The sequence below is a fragment of the Aptenodytes patagonicus genome, chromosome 9 (genome assembly GCF_965638725.1).
Source record: "Aptenodytes patagonicus chromosome 9, bAptPat1.pri.cur, whole genome shotgun sequence".
NCBI classification, from domain to species: Eukaryota; Metazoa; Chordata; class Aves; order Sphenisciformes; family Spheniscidae; genus Aptenodytes; species Aptenodytes patagonicus.
The window spans coordinates 5,704,821-5,730,994 of record NC_134957.1 but is presented as its reverse complement, the minus strand read 5'-3'; the positions used below and the strand labels follow the sequence as shown (position 1 = coordinate 5,730,994).

Genomic DNA, 26,174 nt, shown 5'->3' with positions numbered 1-26,174 from the left:
TCAGGTGGAACAGTAGTTTCACCTCACATTCTGTTGTAACTACATAACTACAACATTATGTTCAATCTTTAAAATACAGCTTTGTGTAGTTAACTCACAAATATATGTCCTACAGATTACCCAATGTATTTTCACTTACAAGAGAGATCTAAATAGGAAAATAAAAAAAAAATAACATCCTAAATAACTTTAACATATAGGACAATATGTTAAACTGAATCAATATAAAAGCAGTAAAGCCAACTATCACAAAAAGACACAAAACATGGTACAGAATTAAAATCTGTAAAGACAACTGAAGTTATACTCAGCTTAGGTTAAACTTGAATTTTACTTTTTACTTCTATATGTATGCATGCAGTATGTGTAACCTTAGAAATTTATTATATTTAGTCTAACTAATATTAACCAAAACAATTTAAATTCCAAATAGAAATCATAATACACTGTCATTTTACAGTTTGCAACTTTACTTACAAATAGAACTAAAGATATTTTGAGACAGACTAAAATAAGACTTCTCTAGTGTATGCTAAATTATAATTTCAACCTCTCTCTGTTGCGGTTTAACCCCAGCTGGCAACTAAGCACCACCCAGCCGCTCGCTCACTCCCCCCACAATGGGATGGGGGAGAGAATCGGAAGAGTAAAAGTGAGAAAACTCATGGGTTGAGATGAAGACAGTTTAATAGGTAAAGCAAAAGCAAACAAAGCAAAACAAGGAATTCATTCACCACTTCCCATCGGCAGGCAGGTGTTCAGCCATCTCAGGAAAGCAGGGCTCCATCACACCTAACAGTGACTTGGGAAGACAAACGCCATCACTCCAAACATCCCCCCCTTCCTCCTTCTTCCCCCAGCTTTATATACTGAGCATGACGTCACATGATGTGGAATATCTCTTTGGTCAGTTGGGGTCAGCTGTCACAGCTGTGTCCCCTCCCAACTTCTTGTGCCCCCCCCCAGCCTGCTCGCTGGTGGGGTGGGGTGAGAGGCAGAAAAGGCCTTGACTCTGTGTCAGCACTGCTCAGCAATAACAAAACCATCCTTGTGTTATCAACACTGTTTTCAGCACAAATCCAAAACACAGCCCCATACTAGCTACTGGGAAGGAAATTAACTCTATCCCAGCCAAAAACAGTAAGAAAAAGGAAAATTCCTGCTCATTTACACACTTAATTAATAACTTTTACAGTGTAGCTAGTGACTCTCTAGAGAGGTGTGCTGCTTTACCGGGGGCTCGCATCAGGGATGTCACCGAGAGGCTGCCAAGCCTCCTACAGTCCACTGACTATTATCCGCTGCTGCTGTTTCACGTGGGCTCCAGTGACACAGCCAGGAGCAGTCTGAGGACTATCAAGAAGGACTACAGAGCCCTGGGAGCAGCAGTAAGGGACTCTGGAGCGCAGGTAGTTTTTTCATCAATCCTGCCGGTCAAAGGGAAGGGGTTTGAAAGGGCCGGTCGAATCTGGCGAATCAACAAGTGGCTACGGGACTGGTGCCACAGCCAGGGGTTTGGCTACTTAGACCATGGGACTTGCTTTGAGAAACCTGGACTACTGGGGGCTGACAGATGGGTCCATCTGTCAGAGGAGGGGAAGAGCATCTTCAGTCATAGGCTTGTCAAGGTGGTGAAGAGGGCTTTAAACTAGAGATGCCAGGGGAGGGGAACCTCAATCCATCCCACTCCTACCAGTTCGATGCCAGGGCCAGCAATAGATGCCCAGAGCCTGGGGAAGGATCACAGGTCAGCAGGAGAGCACCTGAAGAGCAGCACAAAGGAATTCCAGCCAGTAAGACAGCTTCATCAGGGGCCCAACTTTAATGCCTCAATGCAAACGCACGTAGTATGGGGAATAAACAAGGGGAGGTAGAGACGTGCGCATGCCTGCAGGGCTACGACCTTATTGGCATCACGGAGACGTGGTGGGATGGCTCCTATGAGTGGACTGTTGGGATGGAGGGATACAGGCTCTTTAGGAAGGACAGGCAGGGGAGATGAGGAGGGGGTGTCGCCCTCTATGTCAATGACCAGCTGGAGTGCATGGAGCTCTGCCTGGGGATGGATGAGGAGCCGACTGAGAGCTTATAGGTCAGAATTAAAGGGAGGGGAAGGACAGGTGACATTACAGTGGGGGTCTGCTACAGGCCACCTGACCAGGAAGACCGAGTGGATGAGGCCCTCTATAGACAGATAGGAGCAGCCTCATGTTCACAAGCCCTGGTCCTCGTGGGGGACTTCAACCACCCCAACATCTGTTGGAGAGACAATATGGCAGGGCATAAGCAATCCAGGAGGTTCCTGGAATGCATCGATGATAACTTCCTTCTCCAAGTGATGGAGGAGCCAACGAGGAGAGGTGCTATGCTGGACCTTGTTCTCACCAACAAGGAGGGGCTGGTGGGGAATGTGAAGCTCAAGGGCAGCCTGGGCTGCAGCAACTACAAAATGGTGGAGTTCAAGATCCTGAGGGCACCGAGGAGGGCGCACAGCAAGCTCACTGCCCTGGACTTCAGGAGAGCAGACTTTGGCCTCTTCAGGGGTCTGCTTGGTATAATGCCATGGGACAAAGCCATGGAGGGAAGAGGGCCCCAGGAAAGCTGGTTAATATCCAAGGATCACCTCCTCCAAGCTCAGGAGTGATGCATCCCAATGAAGAGGAACTCAGGCAAAAACACCAAGAGGCCTGCATGGATGACCAAGGAGCTCCTGGACAAACTCAAACACAAAAAGGAAGCCTACAGAGGGTGGAAGCAAGGACAGGTAGCCTGGGAGGAATACCGAGAAATTGTCCAAGCAGCCAGGGATGAGGTTAGGAAAGCTAAAGCCCCGATAGAATTACATCTGGCCAGGGACATCAAGGACAACAAGAAAAGATTCTATAGGTATGTTGGGGATAAAAGGAAGACAGGGAAAGTGTGGGTCCTCTCTGGAAAGAAACAGGAGACCTGGTTACCGAGGACACAGAGAAGGTGGAGGTACTCAATGACTTTTTTGCCTCAGTCTTCACTGGCAAGTGCTCGAGCCACACCACCCAAGCCACAGAAGGCAAAGGCAGGGACTGGGAGAATGAAGAGCCACCCACTGTGAGAGAACTTCAAGTTCGAGACCATCTAAGGCACCTGAAGGTGCACAAGTCCATGGGGCCCGATGAGATCCATCTGCGGGTCCTGAGTGAACTGGCGGATGAAGTTGCTAAGCCACTATCCATCATATTTGAGAAGTCGTGGCAGTCTGGTGAAGTTCCCGCTGACTGGAAAAGGGGAACCATAACCCCCATTTTTAAAAAGGGGAAAAAGGAAGACCTGGGGAACTACAGGCCAGTCAGTCTCACCTCTGTGCCTGGGAAGATCATGGGACAGATCCTCCTGGAAGCTATGCTAAGGCACATGGAGGACAGGGAGGTGATTCGAGACAGCCAGCATGGCTTCACCAGGGGCAAGTCCTGCCTGACTAACCTCGTGGCCTTCTATGGTGGAGTGACTACATCAGTGGACATGGGAAGGGCTACAGATGGCGTCTATCTGGACCTCTGTAAGGCCTTTGACACGGTCCCCCACAACATCCTTCTCTCTCAACTGGAGAGGTATGGGTTTGATGGGTGGACTGTCCGGTGGATGAGGAATTGGTTAGATGGTCGCATCCAGAGGGTAGTGATCAATGGCTCAACGTCCAGATGGAGGTTGGTGACGAGTGGCGTCCCGCAGGGGTCCGTATTGGGACCGGTACTGTTTAATATCTTCATCAATGATGTAGACAGAGGGATCGAGTGCACCCTCAGCAAGTTTGCAGATGACACCAAGCTGAGTGGTGCGGTTGACATGCCAGGGGGACGGGATGCCATCCAGAGGGACCTGGACAAGCTTGAGAAGTGGGCCTGTGTGGACCTCAGGAGGTTTAACAAGGCCAAGTGCAGGGTCCTGCACCTGGGTTGGGGCAACCCCTGGTATCAATACAGGCTGGGGGATGAAGGGATTGAGAGCAGCCCTGCCGAGAAGGACTTGGAGGTACTGGTGGGTGAAAAGCTGGACATGAGCCAGCAATGTGCGCTCGCAGCCCAGAAGGCCAATCGTATCCTGGGCTGCATCACAAGAAGCGTGGCCAGCAGGTCGAGGGAGGGGATTCTGCCCCTCTACTCTGCTCTGGTGAGACCCCACCTGCAGTACTGCGTCCAGCTCTGGAGCCCTCAGCATAAGAAAGACACGGACCTGTTGGAGTGGGTCCAGAAGAGGGCCACAAAAATGATCAGGGGGATGGAACACCTCTCCTATGAAGAAAGGCTGCGAGAGTTGGGGTTGTTCAGCCTAGAGAAGAGGAGGCTTCGGGGAGACCTTACTGCAGCCTATCAGTACTTAAAGGGGGCTTATAAGAAAGATGTCGGCAAACTTTTTAGCAGGGCCTGTTGCGACAGGACAAGGGGGAATGGCTTTAAACTAAAGGGGGGTAGATTTAGACTAGATCTAAGGAAGAAATTTTTTACGCTGAGGGTGGTGAAACACTGGCCCAGGTTGCCCAGAGAGGTGGTGGATGCCCCATCCCTGGAAACATTAAGGTCAGGCTGGACGGGGCTCTGAGCAACCTGATCTAGTTGAAGATGTCCCTGCTCACGGCAGAGGGGTTGGACTAGATGACCTTTAGAGGTTCCTTCCAACCCAAACTATTCTGATTCTATGATTCTATTACCCTGTCCTGGGCTGGGATAGAGTTAATTTTCTTCCTAGTAGCTGGTATAGGACAAAAAAGGCAGAATCAGACCTCCCATGACAAAATGCTCATATTTACATCATACTCACAGACAACAGAACCACCTGATTGAAGCAGTTCAAGGATGTGAGATGTCTATGCCAATGAACTCCACGTATGGTATTAAAGACCATTTTTCCTAATATAAATATTAGAGTAATTCTTTTAATACAAATACACTTTTTAGGAGGAAATCAGTGGTTTATGTTTTTAATATGGTGAAGACACAGTTCCTTTATAAAGGAACGGTTGTGGATCTGATCTGTTTTTCAGTTTCCTGTCTTTGATTAAACTTACCAGCTAACGTGAACATTTTATAGTAAAGAGTGCTGTTGGAGTTTGCTAAGGAACAATTCTAAGGCTAGGATGGAAATTCTAGTTAAATTAATAGTAAGAAAACAAAATAACCATAGAATTAAGGGATAATGGATATAAAACTGAAAGGAGGAATTGGAGGCTCTACATTTTTTATAGTTTAAGTAACTCCTCTAAGTATCTGGCTGTCACTCACCTGGCATACTAAATAATAGTTATACAAAACGAAAGAGAGATACAATACCCAAGTAGGCAAAATGTTCATATGAGATGCAAGAGATCTATTTTCAAGTCCATGAGCTAATGAATGTTATAAAATACACTGGCTATTCGAAGCCTTCCTACGCCTGCTTTTCTGTTTGCTAGGGGGAGAGAGGAAGAGATATGAATATTGGTTTGAGGATTTTTTTGAAATTTCAACAAACTTCACAGGACAGGAAAATGAAGTTCTTCCGAATATTTTCAAAATTCATTCCACGTATACTTACACATTTTACAACAGCATTTCTATGCCTTATTTTCAGAAATTCATTAAGAAAAAAGTTAACCTTATGGGCAAAATGCACACTAAACTGCAAGTTACAAATCCTCGAGTCAATAAATGCACATTGAACACTATTTCTTGGAAAAATGGCAGAAAGTAGTATCAGACTCATTCCCATGGTACATCTCTTTCCACAGTCAGCCTCTATCTTTTGATAAGTCATTAGAAAAGATGACGTGTATCCTGGCACAACTAGGTCCTAGGGAAAAGTTGACAGATGTTACAGTATAAATCAGTTCTGAAGCACATTGTGTTGCCTCCAGAGGCATCTTCTGGTCTTCTACAAAAGGTTACTGAACCATATATAATACAAAAATGCAGATACAATTGTAAGGAATAAATGTAAGGTTCTGCTCTACCCCACTTAGAAAGTCTAATGCATGAATAATGTTCCATCTGCAGAACGGTCAAATGTGACTGAAATTGATTTTAGATGTACCACATGGAGCAGCACAGACCTTAACAAGCTTAGTGACATAGGGGACCTTGTCAGGAATCTGTACAAAATTCATGATACAAGAAATTTGTATAAATGTGAATTTGGGACAACAAAGAATGGGGGTTATATTACAGGAAACTTTTGTACCAAGTAATCAAAATGAGTCACATACCGAAGGAATTCTCAAGTAGAATATAACAAAGTTTAGTCACATTAAATTTATAATAAACATGTGAAACACGTCAAAGGTGCAGCTACATATCCTGACCATTAACTTTTCCGGATGCATGAATAAAACACGAACAATGGGAACAAAACAGTCTTCTGCTAACATGTTTAGCTGGATAGATTTTTTTTTTTTTTTTTTTTTTTTTGCCTGCATCTTTCCACAACCTACCTTGGTAGGTCAACAACAGGGTAGTATATCCCACCTGCATCCGTGATAGTCTGGAGTTGCTCTAGGCTTCCTCATATCCCTCCTACAATGCTAGACAATGATCCAATGACATCTGGCAATTCTGCAGAGGAAAGAAGAGTTAGACTAATAATATTCCACACTTTCTTTCCTCTTTTAATAGCAAATGCTCCATGACACTGCAATCCTGGAGGGAGTTGATGTATAGAGAATTGCTCTAACCTCTTGATTCTCCATCATGTTTTTGCCTGTGTAATTCTGTAATCATTCTGAGCAGCCATAATAAACACAGCAACAGGAATAACTTGTGTTTGATCTGTATTCAACAGGAGAGAAACTATGTTAGAGCAGCACTTTACTTCAGTAATTTTTTGCACATTGAAAAATGCCATTTTATTCTGCTTACTCTGTTTGACTGACGCTTGTTTCACGTCTTGAGGGCTAGTTCAATTCTCATTATTGGGTTCATCTGGATTCAGCATAACATGAACAACCTGGTGAAAACTCTCTACAAATATATGTGCGGGAAAAAAATCAGAATGCATTTATAGTCTGCTATTCCTCAAAATACATGGTTTTCTTATAAAGACTATACCACATTTAATATGTTTTATTGTCAAAAAAAAAAAAATACTAAAAATATTTCTTAAAATTCTTAATTTTCAAAATAAACCACATATAAACATTTTCTATAAGTTTAAATAAAATTACTGAGTTTAAATGATTAATAACAAACAAGTTTATTTTACCTTACCAAAACGATTTCAAAAGCTTGATGTTTTTTAATGATGAATTTGCTTTCCAGTCTTTCATTAACCTTTGTAAGGATTACGGATTTTAAAAATTATTAAAAGAATGAAAAAGGCTGTAAGATAAGTATTCTAAATTTTGGAAATGCCCTATGCCAGAACTGGTACCTTTGTTCATTAAAAGCTCAGGATCAACAACAATCTTTGAAAAAGCACATATAAATATTTTTACCTTTCAACCTGACCTATCATTTTCATCAATATGTAAATACCATTGATGATATTTGCATCCATGTGTATTCATTGCACTCTGTTCAACTCATTTCTGGAATATGAAATAATTCATTTCCTGATCAGCTCTTTAAATCCTCTGACTGTAGCAGCCAAACACCTAACAAACAGAAACCACCATATCCTGATGAGGCAATAGTGTTGTCTTCATTTTATAGATGGAGAAGCGAGACAGAGAAACAATAATTTTTCCTTTAAACTAGGAAGTCCAGTCTAAAATACTTAGGGATCCATTTTTTGGAGTACTTAAATTTATAGCACAATGAACATCAAAATCACTGATTTAATTTACTTCAAACTGGAATTCAGTGTCAGATTCTCAAGTTGTAAGCCAAGTAAAATGAGGAAAGCAGCATTAATATTTGTTTCAGTATCTTTAAACATTATTCCCAAATCTCCAAATTGGATAAAATTCAATCTGAACAGCCTTAATCAGGAGACTGTCCTCTGAAATCCTTCTAGCCTGTCTCACTCAGTATTTCCCACTACATCATGCATTGACAATTCTGCAGCCTTTATGACAATCAAATTAGGTTTTTTATGTATAAAACTGCTTCCACATTCATTGGGTTGGTTCACTCCCAGACACATCTTTCCCAGCAAGGGTTCAAGACGGTAAGTCTCACGTTGAAGAGTATATAACAATTCATTTAAAAGGGACAAAAAGACTTCCTCAGTTTTAACAATTCTAAACTTGGGGTTTGATTTTGCAGGCTTGGTTTCCTTTGGCTGTATTTTGTGTGAATAGCTTCCCCTATGCTTAAACAAACAAAAAGCAAACCTAAAAAACTCCCAGTAATTTAATCTTGACTTTCCATCCCTTGGTCCACATCATCTCCACCAATTAGCCCAGTTATGGGTTTCCAAACTTTGGAACATGTAACAGAAGAAGGATGTAGAAAAGTGATGTAGCTTGAAATACCATAGTGCAGTGACACCCCGGCTCAGCCGAATGGCTGAGAACTGAGACAGCAAGGCCAAAAATGACAAAGTTTGAAAAGAGGCTTAACACATGCCAGAGTGCAACTGTATATTCAGAAAATCAACCCTCAAAACCAATAGCTTTGGTTTCAATTAGTAGTTGTTTTTCCCAATCTAGTTCCCTCTTTTGCATTTCAAAAAATCAGAGAATTGATCTTCTAACATATGAATGGCATGAGAACTGTGAGGATGTGGATACAGTTTAGCTGCACAGGAATAATAAATGGAGAAGCCTAAAGCTTCTTCCCTACTTCCCTACGAGATGATTGTTTCAGAAATCAGGCTTCTAAGTAGACTCCCAAAATATGTCTGAACCAATATGTTCGGTTCAGGAAGGCATTTAGGCACCACAAATTCATGAACTAGAAGATCTGTCAGTCACCAATTTAGCACAGTGATTTATTCTGTTGCAATGGCATTATGAGCCACATACTACTTTGCTTTGAAGGAAAACAAGAGCAGCATTTTTCAAATCGGGTTTGAATTTATACATTGATTCCATAACGTCTCAGACCGCTTTCTCTAACTACTTCAAGATTTTGATTATGGAACCATAGGAATTTAAAGACAAGCAACTGAAATAAAAGTTAATACAATAAAACCAGTTAAGTGTTTCTTTCTACTATCAGTCAATTCAATTTTCACAGATAGGAAACAGAAATAATTCAAATAGTCATTCACCCGGTCTTCTTTTCTGGATTTTGACATACTTTGTTTTGCATTCTTTTAAATGCATCACCCTTTAAAGTGTTTAGGGATCATATTCCCTGGCATATAAAGATTCTTCTGTATACATTTACACAGAGGGGACTGCAGCAGCTTGAACGATGGAAGCTAATAACATCAACACAGCATGCATATGATTTTATGCACAGAAACTTGGCAAGAGTAAGAGTGTTTTTAGTGGAATGTGGCTATGCTAATACTCCCTCCTGTGAATAGCTCCTTTTCACTGTATAATCAAGATCTCCATGCAGCGATCTGAGATGCCTTTTCACAGAGCTGCTTTCAAAAATGAAATTATCTTCATTATTATTAATTTTATGAAAATAAATTGCCTTGGAGTTTAGTGCTAATTACTGTCCCTGTCATATAGCCCAATAAGGGGAGGTGTAGAATTTCATGCAACAGAATCTCAAAGATACAGGCTACAACCTTGCAAAGTAATAAAATGACTTCTAATAAGCATAATAGAAACCTTGAGCTAAAATGTCTCTAGTTGCAATTACCTCACAACAGAACACAATACAGATCGTATTTCCCCTTTTATTTTAAACTCCAATAATACTACTTTTATTTTCAGAGAAAACTTCACAATAACTACTAGCCTTTTTCTACTGTATTTTACAAGGTGTCAACAAGCATACACGGCTGACAAGGAATCCACATCTGAATTTTGGCATATCTGCTGGTTTCATTTCCTTGTTTTGCAAATAAGTTTTTATTGCAATACTATTGAAAATAAATATTAAAAAGCACATATGAAAATCCATTCAGTCTTGCAGGTTTCTGCCCTGATTTCGCCTATAGAAGAAGGGTTCAGGAACACAGAAAAAACTCACTAACCTTGATTCCTGTTATCACTTAAGAGCAGGCCAGATAAGCTCTTGGATCAAATTTAAGACACTTCAGTCTAAAATCACCTGCCAAGTGCTCAACCACAGGCTTAGGTTGAGCTTACTGTCTAAGACAGTATTGTCTTACATGTCACAACTTGATGGCAGCAATACATGAAATAGGAGCTCTGACACAGCCTCGTATACCCACTCCTCAGAATGGCCTTTTCAGGATTCACATATAAAATTGAGTCCCAAGACACTCTGAGCAGTAACCTAAAGAGATCAGCTTGATGAGACTGAAAACCACACAATAGCTCATGGAAAAATGCAATACTAATAACAGTTCATAGCCTCAAAAACTAGCAATTTTGAAAATGACGTTTTGTTCCCTGACCTTAAAATTTATAAGAGAAAGAAGTCAGACACATCTGAAAAACATACCAAACCCCACAAAATCCTAATTCATGCTGTTTCGTTCAAAGAGAAGTCCCAAAAGGCTGTCTGCACAAGAAGAGGTGAACGTGGAAATTCCTGCTGCTTTTAGTGCCTTTCTATGAACTACAGTCAGCAGAACTAAACAATATAATACAACATTTCCTACATAAAAATCATTTAATAACTGCTAGATAAGAGAGATAAAAGTTAAAAGGAAGAAATAGTTTTCTCCATTCTCTCTTCCTCTCTTCCCCCTTCAAGCAGGGATGTATTCGATGAAGCTGTTCAATAAATCTTAAGGCTTGCTTAGGTAAAAAAATTATTAAGACAGACAGACGTTAGTAAGAAATCACTGTTTGGGTACTGATGTAAATTTTACTTTAATTCAAAACCAAGCCAAATACAACACAAGTCACCAACTATATGAAAATAGTGTGGAAATGGAAAACATGGATTTTACATCAAAGATTACCAAAAATTCCAACTTTGGTGAAAGCTGAGGTAGAAAAAATAATATAAAAGTAGTGTTACTCTTTGATTAAAATGAATCTGTACTTTAGATTCATTGGCACATGCAGACTAGCCTAGGAGTAAATAATAAAATTTTAAAAATCATGTCTTTTCCTTTGTACACTGCTTTTTTTTTTTTTTTTAAATTGCAAATTAAAAATTGCAAACAACATTTCAGGTAATAATCTATAGAAAATAAGAAAGGAAAGGTGAACTGTGAATTGACCTACCAGAGTAGCCTGGTAGCCCAGGATTTCACATGCAAAAACTTGTAGCCAGAGGAGGTAGTCATAAGAGAAAATTATTTCCTTCATGTTGTTCAGAATACACAGGGGGCAGCGAGGGATTTGCACTGACAAACGTGAGCACGTTAAGTGTTACCACTTAGAGTAAACTGTACTGCAAGCAGATACGTTACACTGTACACTCCTGAGACTTTTTGGATTGAAACCAAAGAACATGTGCATCTGCAGAAACACCACCTTCCTCATTCTCTGGGTTTTTAAACCTAAAGGATTTATTTAAGATACTGTACGCAGTCAACACTTCAGTTTTATGAAAAACTCACCCTGTTTATTTAAAGTGTTTTTAGAGATACCTAATTAAATAAATATATTGAACACTTATTTTTCTCACAGGTTGAGAAAACAAATGTGAAGTTTCATTAGATATGAAATATCAGGCAAAATAATACAAACATCGCATCCATCACAACCTCATTCGGTTAATTAAATTCAGATGCTCAGCTGAGTAATTTTAATTAGTCGTACTGGACATATTTTCAAGTTGTCTGGAAGCAGGAGTTTTCAATAATTTATCCTCCTTTCCTGGAACTCACATATTTCACTATTTGATTTTAAATGGCTATGCCCATAAATTTCTCCCATGAACCATGAATTATTGTAACAGTTTGTTCACGATTAACAGGTGGCTAAATAGGAGTGGAACAGGAGTAGCATTGTGTTAACTGCAGCTCATCATTGGAAGATGTTAGCTTGATGAAATCACAGTAAATGATTTTTTTTTCGTAATCAAATCTCAAATGCAGTTCTCCTGTAAAAGCACTTTTTATATTCAGAGGAGTTAAGGTTGCATTTCAACTCACTTACGATCGTCCCAAGTGACTTCATGAAATCATGGAGTTGTTTTTTCATCTAGAGTGGTAGCTGTTCTTTTGACCTCAGCAACTAAAAAAAATATACTGACTCTGACGTTCTCTTTTTCTTAGAAGGAGGAACTGACAATGGGTATTGCTCGATATTCTGTTAATTGAGAATTTGTTATTTTATAAAATACAACTTCTCGAGAACAGGAGATATCAAACCAAAAATTTCTTTGCTCAGAGCAACAAGGTCTGTTCAACAAGGTTGTTACAAACCCTTTGTGTTAGGCTTATTTCCTAATGCTGTGTTCTCTGGTGGCTCGGGTTGTGGACCGCACTTGTTTCTTGCTCTGCCTTTATATCTGCCTTCTGCTTCCCGTCTAAATACACACACACATCCTATTTAGAACAATGATGAGCTAAGGGAATCCTTTTACACCTCATGCCTTGAGCAGTCTTATCTTTGTCTTCGATAATATAGGTACCTACCCATGTTTTGATTTGGAAACTTCTTGTTTTCAACAGGAAATTGTAATGACTTCTCACAGCTATCTTAAATGGCAGATATCCTGCGTTCTTAGCTAGATTGTACCTACCTCATAACTGCTTAATACTTACCAAAATTTTTCACAGCTGAAAGTGTTGCTAAAATTGCTAATTCAAGTACTGAAGGCTAGGAAGTATTCCCAAGGTTTCCTTTTCAACCTTGGTTTACCTCCTAGGCACCATTAAATACTTTTAATTTTTAATAGCATGCTAATATCCCATTTTTTTCACTGACTACATTACTGGGGAGTCACTCACCCACTGAAGGAGCAGCACTGCAATCTGGCTGCCCCGTTTTTAGCTGGTAGCAAGTGAACGATAGAGAGGATTGCAAAAAACAATGCACAGACTTGTGCTTAAGGCAACAGAATACCTGCCTCAGCCACAGAGTTCTGTGGTTTGTTTACCATTATCCTTACTTTAGACAAGCCTAAAGCACAAAAGATTTGCCAGAAATGTGCCACTATGTCCAAAATTTTTCAGTCTAATACAGCTGATAGAGCAGCTGATAAAACATGGTATTTATTGTTTACATAATCTGAAATGCTGGGCGCTTGCTATTGCTAAGTTTCTCATGTATAATTTTGTTTTAGCTGTCAATGTTGTTAATATTTTTTATAGGAAGAAAGTAAAGTGCCACTGCATTAGACTGCTTGCATGAGAGCTCAACCTGAAATCACAATGTTCCACTTTTTCCTGTAGAACATCTGTGAAGTATAATTATAATTAAGCACGTCTTGAATATTAATTGTTCTAATGTCACTGATGTAATGTCCTAGGATACACTGAATCAGTTCTGTTTCAAAGTACTGTTTTATTTAAGAGCTTTGCCAGATGTTCTAATCATTTCACTTAGATTTTTCCACCAGGAAAACAGTTGCTGAGACTTGTGAATCTCTTGCCTTTGCCAACTGTCAAGGAAATAATTTCATCCCCAAAGAGGAGGTGAAATCTCTAAGAATCATCTTTTTTTTTTTTTTTTTTTTAAAAAGAGAAATGATGTTTCAGAAACATTTGTATTGCTGCTGGCTTATAGAAGATTTTGCTGAGAACAATGCAATTGCTGTAATCTTGGGCAACAATGGGCCCTTTTATTCATTCAAGTAGAATCAACTTAGATTTTATTTGCATCTTATTTTCCCATCAGATCATGCAGCAGAAACCCAATATGCAGTCTATTTCAGTGTTATAGAAATGACCATTTTAGAGGACCATATCCTTAACTGATAGATCACTGTATCTTTGCTGACTTGAGTGGTCATATGCCAGAATAAAGCATCTGAGGGTCCGATCTCTCTCTAAACAACTTTCATCATAGTGGGGAGAGACTCTCAAGAACTGCTCAAGCTGAGACACATTTTACAATTACTGATTCTGACAGTCCTGGACCATTGAATGTAAATTCACTTGCATTACTTCATAGCTGTACTACCTTAAATGTGTTATTGTAGCTGATTTGTAAAGAACAATAAAAGAAAGGCCTTTGCATCAAGGTTCAACAGTGACAATGAATGATTGAAACATCAAACTATGGCCTCAGTAAGAACCCTATTTCCTTGAAACATTTGTTCTGAAATAGTAACTACTTATAAAAAAATTCCTGAATACCACAGTAGTTAAGGAGTTGATCTCATAATGTGTCAAGTGCCTTTCAAGAAACAATGACTTTCTTATTATACATTGTTTTCAGCAAGAATACAGATTCCATGGAGTGGGTTACAACTTTTAAATTCACATGAGCTTAACGTGCACTTGGCAGATTTTGGAATCTTGAGCGGGGGTTGGACCAAGACAACCTCCAGATATCCCTTCCAACCTCAGCCATCCCGGGACTCTGTGAATGAGTGGTTCATTTATGTGGAGAGAGAGGTAGCAGCACTTATTGCCAGGACTGTTTTCATGATGAATATGACAAATTCAAGATGCAGGCCAACATCTGCTTGGGCTTTGGTTGGATGAGCTTTTGGGTAAGCATGTTTAAAGTTCATGAATAGGTAAGAACACTCTCTTGATTACAAAAGATAACAATGTGCACTTTTTTTGCCATGTTCACTTTACACAATATTCACCTGCACAGAAATAATTTTAGTCAGCATGCGGTAACCAAGGTGAGTTTGGCTAGCTTTGTAAAAATCCGTATCAAATTATTCTGCTAGTACTGTGCTAACTGCAAACAGAAAATGAATTGTGCCAACGTTTCACTGTGCCAACCATATACTCAGCCCAACAAGTCATATATGAGTCCTGAAGTATCAGATGACACAAACATTATCGTGCCCATATTCTGTTCATAAGGGTAAGTTCTGTGTGGGGAAATGACCTCACTCAGAGTACAAGTTAAATAGTTAAATTTTGCTGTAAAGAATTCTTCTGAATTTAAATTTTACATAGAATCAGAGTATACAATAACACATTTTAAATAGGATATACCTTATTCAAAACATTTTTCTTTCTTCTTATGTACCTTGATCAAAATTTCATAATAAATTGGTCTGAGACTGAAAATATTTATCAAGGAATGAGCTCTTGAAAACATCTTCAAAGGAGATCATGATAGGAAGAGCAGAAGATGTAGTTTATCACCGTACTCATTAACAGATGGTATTAGCATGTGTCTCATAAATAACAAGGAAAAAATAGATGAAGAAAGTAATTTTTTCAAAGGTGGCCAGAGTTTCTAATATTATTTTACATGTTAGAAGAAAAAAAGTGAAAAATATATGCAGTAACAAATGTCACTGCAGTGAAACCCTTAGAAAAAAAGAAAATTTTACCCAATTTTTTCCAAATGTTACAATTGTCCCTCTTTTGCTTTCTTATAACATATAGAACAAAGGTTATCAAGGCTTAAAAATTTTATCTTTCCATGTAACTATAGCCTTTTTATTATTTTAATCAAAATACAACTGGGAGTAAAGGAAGAAAAATAAAAACTTGATATTCAGAAAAAGAATACCCATTGTTCCAGAAAGACTTATTTTTGAATCAAAAAGGGTAAGAGAATAAATTCTCTGTTCCAATAAACTTTTAACTACTTAGACAAAGCAGAATGGTTTTATTGGAAAATACAGAAAAATGCCCTAGTTAATAGTCATCTGTTCATTTTGAGTCACGAGGTAATCAGAAAATACTGTGGTACTATGACTTTTTCAATTGTCTTTGAATGTTTCTGTGGTAACTACATATACTTTACAAAAATGGATACTAGATATAGGTAATCATTGAAAGAAGGCAGTTTTAAAAATAAATGGTCAAGACAATTTAGAAAGTATACAAGTAGCAAGTAGCTAGTTCCAGCGTGATAAAAAGGATGAGCAACGATTCCTCTATTTTAAATACAGCTAAGAACGTGGTCTTTTCCTAAAATATACTCTGTATTATGTCCACAAAAGTATGCTAAAGACAAAACAGCATATAAATAATACAAGCCTGAACTGAACCCATAGAAAATTTTAAAACTGCTATGAGAAAACGAGGATATTTAGAAGTGCCAATTCTCCTGTCAGAACATGTTTTTGCTATAAAACTTCAAACAAAAATTATTTTGCATTTCTGTAATACCTGATAAAAAAATTAAGTACCTGTCCTGGTTTCGGCAGGGATAGAGTTAATTTCCTTCCTAGCAGCTGGTACAGTGCTGTGTTTTGGATTTAGGAGGAGAACAAAGTTGATAACGCACCAATGTTTTAGTTGTTGCTCAGCAGTGCTTACACTGGTCAAGGACTTTTCAGCTTCCCATGCTCTGCCGACTGAGCAGGCTGGAGGTGCACAAGAAGCTGGGAGGGGGCACAGCCAGGACAGCTGCCCCCAACTGGCCAAAGGGACATTCCATACCATGGGACGTCATGCTCAGTACAGAAACTGGGGAAAGCTGGCCGGGGGGGCCGCTGCTCGGGGACTGGCTGGGCATCGGTCGGCGGGTGGTGAGCAATTGTACTGTGCATCACTTGTTTTGTGTATTATTATTATTATCATATTATTATTATAATTTTATTTCAATTATTAAACTGTTTTTATCTCAACCCAGGAGTTTTTCTCACTTGTGCTCTTCCAATTCTCTCCCCCATCCCACCGGGGGGGGGGGGGGGGGGGGGAGGAGTGAGCGAGCGGCTGGGTGGTGCTCAGTTGCCGACTGAGGTTAAACCACGACAGTACCTCACTATGTGAAATACCTAATATAAGGGATACATATTTATTCATGATGTGGCAACAGAAAGATTTAAAAGATTAGCAAAAGTTTCCATAAGAAAATAAGAACTAGTTTTCTGATGCATTTATATTTTTATCCCAGAATTTCATCACAATAACTCAGCAGAATAAATCCTTTTCTAGACCAATGAGGCATCAGCTAAAGTTAATGCAGAAATACCTGATCAAAACTTTGAAAAGGCTACCCATCTAGCAAAACTGGTGTTATCACTGAACAAGAACAATAACAATAACATACGTTATGTGACTATTTTCACACTATGACTGATTAATTTTGACTTGGCTGGTTGTTTAAGAAATACTGGGTAAGTGCCAGAGGTAACTGTTTTCTTTCCTTTTTTGTTTCTGGAAGCTTTCATTTAACAATAGAATACTAGGCAGTGCTTCTCAAGTGTTAACAAACCTCAGTGTCCTCTTGCCAGTTGATGAAGAAAGAAGAAAATTAATTCCATTACCTCTACTAACAGAACACGTATGCCAACTAGCAACTCCAAATGAATGAGCACATGAAAAAAAAAAAATCAAGATTTACAGAGTTGTTCTTTATAAAGTAGACTTGTGTTCTATATCATTACCATAATTTTCAAGCAGGTCTGTGACCTTACAGTCTTACAAGATGTATTATCGAAATCTGTTTTCCAATGGCTGATTTGCAGAAGTTCACAGCATTACCAGCGAGGCTGGGCACCGAACCTGCAGATCCATGACTTCAGTTCTCTGTAACTGCTCTCTCCCTTTGGGGAACTTTACAGCTGTCCTCACGTCAGCAAAACAGATGGGAACATTTTCTATTTCAACAAAGAAAGTGAGTGTATACTCGCTTCCGCAGAGAGCAAAGGTTCCCTTTACTGGGCTCACTGCATTCTCATTTCCATAATTAATCTGTTAATCAAGAGGCTGAAGTTTAATCTTACATCCTCTTTTTTAGCCTAAACCAAAGAATGATGGCTTCACCATTTCATCAAGACTGGCACAGATACTGCTGAGCAAGCAGAAGTTTCCACAAACAGTAACAGGTCTCCTTTCGTCCAAGGCCTGGACTGCAAAAAGGAACATAATTAAGGAATGAACTCTAATCCTCCACAAACTCCTTTATTTTTAATATTACCTTGCCGTGAAACAGATTCATCATCAAACTTTATCATTCTAGCCAACAATGCTCATGGTTTGAAATGTGTCCGACTCTTTAGTTGAACATCAAAGTGAGAATATCAAGTAATTTTTAATTATAAACAATCAGAAGGAGCAAGACTACTTCTTGTTAAATATATTTAATTTTAAAATATCTTTCCCTTTTCAGGGGGATTCATATCCTCAGATCCTTCTGTTCTTCTCACTCTCTAAGCAAGTTCCTTTGAAAGTGCTACTGCGCTTAGCTGAGGTCACTGTGTATGACTTCCTTGAGTAGCAGAAAAGCACAAAGATTGAAAAAATCACAAATAGTTGCTCCAGCAATCCTAAAATATATCTATTTTTTGTACTTAAAGTGCTATTAATTTTTCTTTCCCTGTCAGGAATATATGCAAATTGAATATATTTTTTAAAACATTTTATGTAAATGTTAGATAACTATAAACAACACTGCATGCATCCTGTCTTGTGTGACACTTTATTCTCAAAAAGTGGCGATGTGGTGGGGTTATTTAATCTCATGCATTATTATGGACTCCTGAGATGTAAAGCACTCAAAGGGATTCCACTGACAAAAGATGCCCTTAATAATAAAAAGCAAACACCTAGGTACATAGCATAGCCATCAAAAATATAATTTAACATATGAACCAGCACATGGTTCCTTACATTAATTACTACCTATTTTAACTCTGAAGGTATAGAGTTTTAAAACTTCTCTTTGTTTTATCCAAATTTCCCAAAGCATTGGTGCATTTTGTACCAGCTTTTGAGCTGATAAATTACATCTGTTCACTAAATAGTACTACTGACCTCCTTTTACTTTAAAAAGCAATCTTTTACTTAATTTTATACCTCACATGCAGCAGGCTCCACTGAGAAGTGTAAAGGAATCCAGCTTTGCAAGACTGCCAGTAAAATATATTTGGTTTCGGACAGTGTGAGCTATAACGAAGATAATTTGTTTCTCATTACATTTATCCCACTCAACACACTATTTTTTTTTAATTATACCAATATACCCTGTGTTGCATGTCTCTTTTTTCAGCTGAGAAGTAAAAGAAAGTATGGGTAAAGCAGTATGGCCGGGGAAAAATCAGATAGGAAATTATCCTTGAGTATAGTTCAACATTATCGAATTCTTATTGATTTCAAATTGTCAGGGGTTGACAAACACACAAAATCTCTTTCTCTTGCCTTCTGATTTCATTACTTAATGTACTAGGCTGAATGACAGTTTTCTAATGTGCTTACTTGCTGCCATCATGCTGTTGGACACAGAGCAAATTCCTTCTAGACTTTTTTTAAATGGAGGCATAATGAAAGTGGAAAATGGTGTGTGCTAATGATAATACTTGTCTATTAAATAAGGTTTGTTACAATTATTTGAAATAAGATACCTTAAGCTATGAGTGAAGCAGAAAATATATTTTAAATTTCTATGTGATCTTGCAATTGTCATTCTCTTTACTTCAAGACTAAAAGTGGTATTTTTCTTAGTGAAGGCAAAATGTATCAGCTTGTCCACCACTGGTAGATGTTCCACAAACATTTTGGTCATACTTCATACAGCATACTTCAGTGATGACTGCATCAAAGTAGACATAGTTTCATGTGGTTTTGGTCCCCTGCTGATCTGCAAACACTTCCAGTGAGACTAATGATTGCTACAAGCAAAGAATGAAGTGCCATATAGTCTTGTCCACTAACATTAACTAAACACATATGTCAAACATTTGCTAGCAAACTTCACTAGATTTCAATGTATTTTCTATCACAATCCACAGACGTACTTTTTTCATTCTTAGTTCAATACTGCAGAGCTTACTTTTTCACACATGAATAAAAAAGTTACTATTACTTTAACGATGCGGTTATTTTCTGTAAATAATGATTGTTTCAGCAAATAGAAGTTTATACTGTGATATCAAGTGAAAAGATAAGCAAAACATAAGAACTAAGGATGATAAATTTAAAATGCTGGTACGTTGGGCTGAATAAGCAACTGTACTGCATACAGTAACAGTGTGATACACGTGGTTTTCAGTTTCTGTATATCAGACATCTATGTTTGCTGAGCACATTCTTAGCATTGTTAATATTCATACCTCAATGTGAAAATTCATAGGACTATAACCATGCTGATTTTTTTGCTCATTATTTTTCCAAACAGAAAAGCCATTCATAACAATTTATTTCAGCTCAGAAAAAAAAGAAACAATATTTGGTCAATATATGACCTATATTAAGAATAGAGTAACAAAGTTAAATATTTAGGACTTTTTGTGCCTGTCTAGCATTGAAAAGGGCAAATAAAATACATTGATAATTTTTTTCCCTCAATTATTGGATTTAAAACAATCTAGAGTTTTTAAAGATAATATTAATCTAATATTTTCATCATGGTGAGAACCACCTAGAAAGTTTCTCATATTTAATGAGAATAGGTAAGCATATCTATTCTTATAAAACAGGAAAAAATATTTCATGGAAAAATAAGCATAAATGAAGATATAAATGTCTCAATCGGAAGTTTAAAAATGTTGACAAATAGCTGGAATCCTAACATACAGTCTGAGTCATGTGAGAACAAAGACCTTTATGATTCAACTTTAAAGAATAAATCTTAAATAAAAAGTGATAAATTCCTGAGACAGTAGGTTTGACAGCCTATGCTGTCGGGTCTGACACTACATAAATTACTGTAATCCAAAATGAAAAGGATATCATTCAATCCTCTATTACCTAAAAGACCTTGAGCTATTATTAGTTTTTTAACAATCTCTACAAGTTAATTCTATAGCATCCTATAGGAAACGATAACTGATCTCCCCTCTCCTGGTTATAAAAAAAAACCAAAAAGGCCAACAAGTTAATCTTCTGCTTGTATTTCCCATTGAGAGTCTCAAAACTTCACCTAAAGTTTGCAGAATTTTAAAGTCAAGGGCAACCAGCATGCTTCTTTCTCCAATGACATCTAGGCAGGAGGCTCAGCCCTCTGTTTCTTGCCAAGAATTGAGAGGATTTGGCATGTACGAACCCTGCGGTGTAGAGTGAATAAAAACTGCACTCAGCTTCGTGATATTGCTTGCACATCTATCTGCTACACAGACATAAGGGTGTTCATAGAGTATTTAATCTGCATTCAAATTATGATTCTCTATACAATGAGGTTTTATGTGAATAAAGGTGGCACCTACTCCAGGTAGCAACTAGTTTTCTCCCCTCTGCCCCTTAAAAGATCAATCCTGAGCAGTACTGAAATCAGAGACGTTCAAGACCATTCACTCCTCTCTGGGAACATATTTTAAATGAATGAAGCCCTACTACTGCCTAGCGGTAGTGGGCTTTGACTAGTGGATAATCCAGCCCCGTGGGTTTCACCGGTGGGCAGTACAAACTAAGTAACTTACTCCAAATGCAGTCCAGAGAAGCTAGTGAGAGTAATCAGTTTTCTATTTATTTGGTAACACACCTCACAATAACTGTCTCTCAGTACATAAACCTGTTATGTGCAATCTTGTGCAAATCGCTTGAGTCCTGCAATATCCCTTGGGATCCTTCCACATGCTCCAACCAGTAAACGATGAGCCCTCCTGGCCTAGGGATTGCTAGAGGATTAAACTCAATCTGAAATGGCTCTTAGATATACAAAATGCTACTTGAATATTGAAGACTAGATCCTACACTTTTCTCATGGTTTAATTTTTGAGACCACTATTTTATTGTAGAATTTTAAGATTCAAAAAGAAAGTTTTCAATAAGACTGTTACAGCTTTGGCTGAAAAAGACACTGATATTTGATACTGAAAGGAACAACTGATCTTCCAGACTGTCGCTGTGTAGCAATACACACAGTAGGCTTCAGTCGACTCTTGAACATAGCCTACAACTTGTAGTTAACATAAAATGTCAGGCACAGAATTGAATTTAATTACCCCCAGTAAAAGAAAAATCTGTCCAATCTCTTAACAATCAATTACAGTAATCCAACAGATATGCTCTTTCATAAATCTTACTTATAAAATTAACTTCAGCTTGCCTGTACATAAAGCCCTGTAACAAGGACTGAAAGCACCCAAAACAATAATCAATGTGCCATAATGCAAAGGTAGGCGCAGGAAATAAGTAGAGGTATTTTCACATATCATATGAAAAACACCCTGAAATATGTATAAAAGTATATACAAACCAGGAGGAAATACAGGGGGAAAAAATGAAATATGAATAGATTTTGAAAGTGAAAAATATCTAACGTACTGTAAGAATAAGAAAAGCAATCTCTACAGTGGGAGAAACTTGAAAAAAGTATCCTTACAGCCTACAACTCATGCCTCAGGAAAGGCTACATTTGCTGAAAAACATGCCAAAAGAGGAGCAGGATAAGCTTATTTCTCAGAAACCAAGACCAATCATCGCAGTGGCTACACATACTGGGGGAAGGGCAGGGACAAAATCCTCATTTAATACATTATATCAAATAATTATAAAGGTAAAAAGAGAACATCTTACACTGTTAACAAAGGGAGGCATTCTTGCAATTAGTTTTCTATAGGCTTTTAAATAATTTTCTATAACGTGAAAGTTATATGCCACTGCAAGCACCCTTAAAAAAATATGCCTTTGTACAGATTCCGTACCCTTTGAAGGTATTATTTCTTCACGTTGCACTCCACTTTTAAAAAGCAAAAATATGTTCTGCTTTCCTATATATCATCTAAGGTTATGTAGGACATCTGATCAGGGGAAAAAAAAAGAAATATGACCAGAGACCACAAGTAATTTTGGAAAAGAAAACAGAGCTCTTCAGCTAAAATTAAACAAAGAAAATTGTTAATTCACCACAACTGAAATTGTAACAAAAATGGAACAAGTAGACTACAGCAGCTTTGACACAAATAATCTAAACACCTATTCAGACAGACACAGAGGGGATACAAAAATTCCTCAGTGTGTTTGAGTGGGAGGAAAATCTTGCTCAGATGAGCAACCTGGAAGTGTTACTGGCCAAGGTTCTCTAACAGAGGTAGTATGAGAAACCTAATAAAGATTTAAAGAAATTGCTCATTTTCAAGTGAAAGCACTATGGTAAAAAGAAAAGGAAGGTATAGCCGACTATTTTCAAGTAGTTCCTGGCGCTGCCTTTTGCAACAGTGGGAGCAAAACCAGCAACAAAGAGTTTATACAGCATGGAAACTATCAGAAATGGGACAGCAATGTGTTCACAAGACAGCTCATCCCTAAGTGAAATTTCTTGTTTCTACCCATTAACTTTTATCATTATTGCCAATGGGGACCTAGACAATATTCCCCTATGATTCCCCTCACTTTTTTTTTTTCTTTTTTAAAGTAGGTCTGTATGATTTGCAAACTGAATTTAAACCAGGCAGCTGCTGGTAGTTACAGAGGCATTCTTAAAAGCCTTTGACAGAAGTTCACTGAGGCATGTTGTAGAGCAACCACAAAGCCTTTGGAGTTACCCCAACTACTACATCCTCCTAGCAGAAGAGGACAGCTAATTTGGGGTTTGTTTAGAGACATCTGGATGGTAATCCCTAGTGCGTCAAAGAAACAGGAATTAAATGGTACATGTAAGTAAATTAGACATTGGAAATACTATTAGAGGACTAAAACCATTCTTACCAGCAACAAAAGTATTAAAACGATCACCTTTTTCTCCTTACAGACTGTCCCTAGTTCACCGTTACCTGAACAAGACTGAATAATGCAATTAAAATGTCGATTAAACTTCATTTCAGTACAGATGATATTAACAAATTTAAAAAAAAAAAAAAAAACAAAACTATCTACCAACACTGAACACAGATTTTCCACAAAATAAAAGGAACCTTTGTCACGTTCTGTTTTCTCGTGTCACATAAAATAGTATTATCCCATACTTTTCTTAAGCATCATTGACCAAAACACAATTAACCATTAGGGAAACAAGAGGAAGGTCTTATTTCTATCCTTTGTTTTTCTATTCTTCTGGGGGAATCTGATTTGAGTGAACTTTTCCCCCCTCTGCTTCTAATATCTGGGCGGTCTTCTCCTTTAATCGCCCCCTTCCATTTGTTCTGGAGTTGCTGTATTTTTGTTCTCCCTGCTATCCTTGGTTTGCTGTGCTCCACTTCCAGTGACTCCCCAACTCCTGACTGTCCCTAATCACCAGGACACTGTCCATACAAGTTCATTCCCTCCCAAATTAATTTCATAAACTGTCTTGAGGGAAGGCACATTGGAGGGTGCTAGACCCACAGGTACGTTGAAACAAGAAACCTGACTGCGAGACAGAATTATTTGCTTAAAGAAAAACAAAAAGACTGTATGCAGGGCGCTTTTCGGTGAATAAACTGAGGTTAATCTGACATAACATCCTTTGTAAAGATCTAAGAAATGAAATCCTGGTCCTACTCTTAAACATACAAGGAGCAGCATCAGAGCTCCATACTGAGCTAACCACTTCTATTAATGTCAATGAGAACACAGTTAGTGCTTTGCAGAATGTGCCTAAAAATGTCAACTTACATTTCTAGAAGAAAAACATTGAAGCTCTGAAGCATGTACAGTATAATACATATAAACAGAGCAAGCAGTCCAGAAATTAGGAACAACTGAGTGAAAATTCATATCTGCCACGTAAATTCTTTTATAGCTTCATATGTCTAGATTTAGATTTTTATATAGTTTTTAAAAACTGTTCATATACAAGTCACAAGAGGCAAGCAAAGATTAGATCTGATCTGTATTTACACAACATCAAAAAGCACAAGAGTAGTTTCCAAATGCTGTTCTTACTGGGGATGCTAAGGAAAAGAACCCACAGCGTCAATTTGTGTTCGCAGTATTAAGATTTGTCCATGCTGAATAAAATTGAATGCAAATATGAAAGTGAATTTAAATCATAAGATTGACTGTCAGGACTTAAAGCTTTACTGTGATTGTGATTTTGGGTTGCAAAAGATACATTTACCTGATCCAGACATAACTAAATCTACTGCCTAATTCAGTCTCAGCTCATACGAAAAACAACCTACATGTGCTACAGTACTTCATTTGTGCAGAGTGTTACAAGGGTACTAACAATACAAAAATATTTTCTATGTTTTTCCTTTGAGTGAAATTTTTTCCTTACATATCTTGTGTTGTTCTTTTTATTCTTTACTTGACTTAACATCAAGATGCCTGGAAGCAGTAAAATATTTTCTCTTCCTTATTCCACTGTCAGCAGCATTACTTTGACCTTATCAGACAAATTTATGTTGACACTTTTCTCAAACTGTAGTCTCTCGTGAGCTACTATAATGTGCATCTTTATATTATCTGGTGTAATTTAGACATCTGAGGAAATTTTTAATTATTAATTTTGTCCTGTTTTAAAAGTATATCTTAAAAATGGAAAGAAATCCCTGGACACATAAATCTGTGTTGCACTTTATGAATAATACCAATAAATAAATATTAATGCTTCTATTTCATTTATATTTCAAGATCAAAGCTATGAAGCTTGAGATTCCCAATAATTAAGGTTACAAGTGCCTAAAGCTTCACACTAAAATGTTATAGTACTTTTTCAGGTTGAAAGTGTGAGGAGCTGCTGCTTACAACACCATAGTAGTTGTAAGTAAGCACAGTAAGAATGAAACAAAGGCACTGCTGATTTTGTGAATCAATGAAAAAGGAATTATGTAATGACATTTCAGTCCTGTTCAAAGAGAGCTTCTAGTGGCACCAGATATCCACAAAGCTTTCAGATGATGGACATTCACTAATTATTTCAACAGTATTTTTGTTATGCAACAAAAGGAGAAAAATATGAATGTGGATAAAAATGTTCAATAAATTATAAAGCTGCACAAATTCAACCAAATTCCATTTGCAAAAAGCTTAAAAGCTCTTCCTTAAAACAACATTAACGGGATTTAACCGATGTTAGATAATTCATTTGAACCAACTTAATCTTGTTGCAAAGTCCAATGGAAACTTTGAATAGTTAATGTCACATTTGCTGGCACGCTGCACTTCGAAATAAAAACTTTGTTCTCACACAAAGAAAAATATATGCAGGATATAAGTGGCAATCTACAGTTCGCAATTGTCTCCATCCAGCAATGCACTTCAGTGCAGTGATGTCTGAGCACAGAAATAATCCACCGAAATAATCCACCTGTTGTTGATTGATCTATTTAAATACTAAAGTAAAT

General features: G+C 38.0%; 1 long non-coding RNA gene across 1 annotated transcript in view; it reads right to left on the bottom strand.

Moving 5' to 3' along the window:
- Nucleotides 1–16,225, bottom strand: part of LOC143164713 (uncharacterized) — a 159,875-nt gene extending 143,650 nt beyond the window's left edge. The window contains exons 1-2 of the long non-coding RNA XR_012996114.1: nucleotides 16,212–16,225; nucleotides 6,474–6,560 (exon numbers count right to left, since the gene is read on the bottom strand). This is a non-coding gene — a long non-coding RNA (uncharacterized LOC143164713). The remainder of the gene's footprint in view (nucleotides 1–6,473; nucleotides 6,561–16,211) is intronic.
- Nucleotides 16,226–26,174: the final 9,949 nt, after the last annotated feature.